The sequence below is a fragment of the Lissotriton vulgaris genome, chromosome 5 (genome assembly GCF_964263255.1).
Source record: "Lissotriton vulgaris chromosome 5, aLisVul1.2, whole genome shotgun sequence".
NCBI classification, from domain to species: domain Eukaryota; kingdom Metazoa; phylum Chordata; class Amphibia; order Caudata; family Salamandridae; genus Lissotriton; species Lissotriton vulgaris.
In genome coordinates this window covers 186,277,379-186,281,331 of record NC_141693.1, presented here as the reverse complement: position 1 = coordinate 186,281,331, position 3,953 = coordinate 186,277,379, and the positions used below count along the sequence as shown (strand labels likewise).

General features: G+C 44.9%; 1 pseudogene; it reads left to right on the top strand.

Moving 5' to 3' along the window:
* Nucleotides 1-1,871: 1,871 nt before the first annotated feature.
* LOC147710438 (syncytin-2-like) lies at nt 1,872-3,404 on the top strand (annotated as a pseudogene).
* The last annotated feature ends 549 nt before the right edge of the window (nt 3,405-3,953 follow it).

Genomic DNA, 3,953 nt, shown 5'->3' with positions numbered 1-3,953 from the left:
GCCCCGAGCAGCTCCTGCACCGAAGACCAGCCCTCCAGCATCCACGAGATCTGCGTGGGGCCCTTCTGCCTGTTTGCTGCTCGACGCGTTGTCTGGTCACTTGCCGACTGGCTAGTGGCTCCTAGACGATGATCCATGACATCAACACTGCTGGTCTGGTTGCTCAAGACTGGCCCTTGCTTCCTTCCAGAAGAGAGGCATCCCGGACCCTCCAGGTCCGCACCAGACGTCTTTTTCACTCACCGCGTGGGTTGCCTTTGCCAAGGCCTGTTGACTCCAAATCCGGATCCGACCCTTCCGACAGCGAGAGCCTGCGTGGGACAGCTCGTGCTTCCATCCTGGTCATCAAAGACACCACCTGGTCCACGTAGCTGCAGAGTCAAGCGTCTACTCTTCACCTGATCGCGACGATAGCCTCTGGTTCCTTCCTGGTTCCACTCCAGTCACTGGCTAGTGACTTTGAACACTGTCCCCTCTGCTTTCAGGTCCTCTTCTTCCTCGATCCACCCTTGGGTCGCACCGGACATCTTCCTCCTGGTCGCCTGCAGTATCTTTTCTTTCAGGCTCCATAGATTTCAACGCAGAAACCCAACACAACTTCGCCCCTATGCACCCGCAGCCCGTAGGTGAGGTAACAAGAGCATTTCGGTGCTCAAGGGTAGATTGACTCTCCTAGTGTCCAGTTTCACAGTAGCTTTAGTCCTAACTAGTCAGGATTGTCCGTACTCACCTTTTTCTTGAACTGTACTGTCCATAGACGTTGTTACGCATCTCGTGTGTGAGTTCACACTCTGCACACGCGTTCCGTGGGCCTCCTATTACTTACCTAAAGTTAGGATAGTGTAGTCCCAGCGATCCTACAGCCTATGAACAGGTCCATTTCTTTAATCGACTTCCTTATACCACTTGTTTAGTATATGGTTTGTTGCGCCCCTAGGGCAACATTGTAACTCGTGCAACTTAACGTATTTTTCTTAAGAGTCTTGTCATGTGCTTAGCCCTCTGATCTCATAAAGAGTTCAGAGGTGTTTGTTAGTTAGTAAATATCTTGTTTATTTTCATATCTACCTGTGTGGTGTCCTTTCATTTGGTATTCAAGGGGTTATGTGGTAAAACAGCTGGCTTCACATGCCAAAAGAGTTTAGCCTAAGACTGCTTTGTCCATGCTACCATTAGGATAGCTGGTCTATAAGGTTGACTTACAACGAATCACCATAAGGGTTGTTTGGACTGATGCAAGGTGATCACTTGAACTAGTGAGCATCATATATCAGGCCAACTTCTCACAGATACCACATACACGATCTGGCCTCCACCGTATGAGGTGGTTTTTGGAAGGCCAGTGAATATTTGGGGGATTCCTAGGCCACACCCTATACATGATGTACCCTATGTATTGATGAATGGCTATTTGTCTCAGTTGACTGACAGTTTGTCTTCTATTTATCAACAGGTTCGGGAGACTCTTCTAGACAGGTCGCAAGGTGAGGTCCACTGCTTGCGCCCTGCTGACTACGTGGTGATTAATGCGACACACTGTCGAAAAGTGTTGCAGGACCTAGTGATCCCAGCTGCGTTGGCGGATCATCGCGATATCCTGGTCACCGAGAAAGAACAAGTTGTGTCGCCTGAAGGATCTGAGGAAGTCTTCCCGGACCATACGATTCCTGGTACATCCCAATATCAGCTGCGAACTAGGAAGAAAGGCACTTTGCTGCTGAAAAAGACTGTTTGAGCCACTGTCCTGGGTGGTTAAAGACTAACTTCAAGGGAGGGTAGCCTTTTAGTGACTATTCGTCTCAATGTTAGTGAAGAAACCAACGCCTGCCCAGGACCTTAGGGCACTATCTGTTTTGTTGTTTGTCGACGAAATGAATATGCCTAAGGAAAAGAAACCGACTGTTGCAAGAGTTTGTAGCAAAAAACCAACGATTGTTAACTGGACTTACTTTGACTGATGTTAGTGCTGCTATAATAACATGGGTTGTAGCGGAAGTAGCTCCTGTCCGAAATCTACTGACTGATACTACTCCTGTCTCCATTGAACACCATTACTTCACTGTTCCTTATCATGAGCAAAAACATAGAATTTCCTACCTCAATACCACTTTCATTCAGATGTTACACCATACACACAATGCTACCAATGTTATCAATTGCTGGGTATGTGGAATGATGCCAGCTCATCAGAAAAAGGTAGGAACGCCTTTTATTCCCTTGCCGTTTTCACATAATGGCTCCTGCAGAGCCTGGTTTGCATTGTTGTGGGCTTCTGAAGTTGCTAACATTACTTATGCTGATGTAGGAAGACTAAACGATCAGTTGAATAAAGTCTGTTACCCTGATGAGAAAGGAGATCCACGGAACTGTATGGAAAATGGAGGAGTATCGTCGAGGAAATTCCTCTGCCTGCTATGTTTTCCCTAACACTCGAACAACCAAGGGAAATGGGCCTCCTGTTATCGCTGTTACTAGAGCTCGTGCGCATCTCTGTGTGAACAGTATTGGCAATATCCCTGTGGGAAAAAGTGACTGTACTTTAATATTGAATATTAATGGAATGAACAATAGCAGTTTTCTGTCCTCACACAATACCTATTTCATTTTTCGGAAGTAAAGGTTATTATCATCTACCTATTGGTTGGTCAGGTAGTTGCTACGTGTCCTTTTTGCTTCCGCCTGTGTTTTTGGCACCTGCATCCTACCATAAAGACTATAAACTATATAATGACATTTTCAAGACCAGATTGAAGAGGACAATAAACAATGAGGTGGATCAAACTGATACTGCACTACAGCAGTATATTGACTTTAATTTGGGACTATTCTTCTTTGTTGGTGCAGCCCTAAACAGTAGAAAGATCAGACGCTTGACATGTGCTGTAGAGGCTGTAACCAATCAGACAGCACTGGCGCTTGGAAACATCACAGAAGAACTACAAATTGCAAGAATTGTGACTTTCCAAAACAGAATGGTCCTTGACGTCATCTTGGCTGACCGTGGTGGAGCATGTCGCATCATCGGGAGTAGCTGCTGCATTTACATCCCTGACCACACCCTTTCTCTTTTTGATGCAATTTCCAAGATGCATAAAATAGCCTCTGAAGTCCATCAGGATTCTGGCACGTGGACTTTGACTAGATAGCGATGGAACATGTTTACCGTATGGGGTTGGAACCTATTGTCAGCCCTATGTATATTTCTTGCTATTCTTTTCACTTGTTGCCTATGTATTCAATGCGGCCCAATGCTTTGTTCCCTTTGTGATTCTACTTGTACCTCGTGTATACCGACTAAACAAAACGTTAAGAATGTAAATGCCCATCTAGCAAGTGATCAAGAAATTAATGAAATGATGCAGATCGATATAAACAATATTTTTCGTATTCCCTCAAAAGCATAAGAAAATGTCTTCAGCATATGCTAACAGGGTCGTCTGCGGAAATCTGAAATAATTTTCCTGAGCATAAGCTGAAGCTATTTTGTTTGTGGCATCCATTTTGTTAGCTATGAAATTCTTCCGTCTTTACTGTTGCTTGCCCTTCTATTCTGATTGAGTCATCAGTTTTAGTTAACTCCTTCTGTACTGGGCCAAAGCAATGTATGCGCTGAGCAAAGGCCCGTAGCTGCTGAAATGCACCTGGTTAAAGATGTAACTGTCAACTATTTTCTGCTGTTGTAAACAGTTCTGTTCCCCCTCCCACTTTGCTCACTAAGTGATCTCCCATCTGCCCATGTTTGTCGGTAACTATTCCTGTGTAGGCCTGTACCTTCTATTTGTGTCTACATGCTTACTCTGAAACAAAGCGTTTGAATCTAAGCACCATGGTCTGTGTATTCAATGTACTACCTCCTGGAACACAGGTGTTGTATGGACATGGTCCCACTCATGAGTGATTAATAAACTTGTTATTTTGAATTACAGCTTCAGTGCCAATCTCTATTTTGTTGG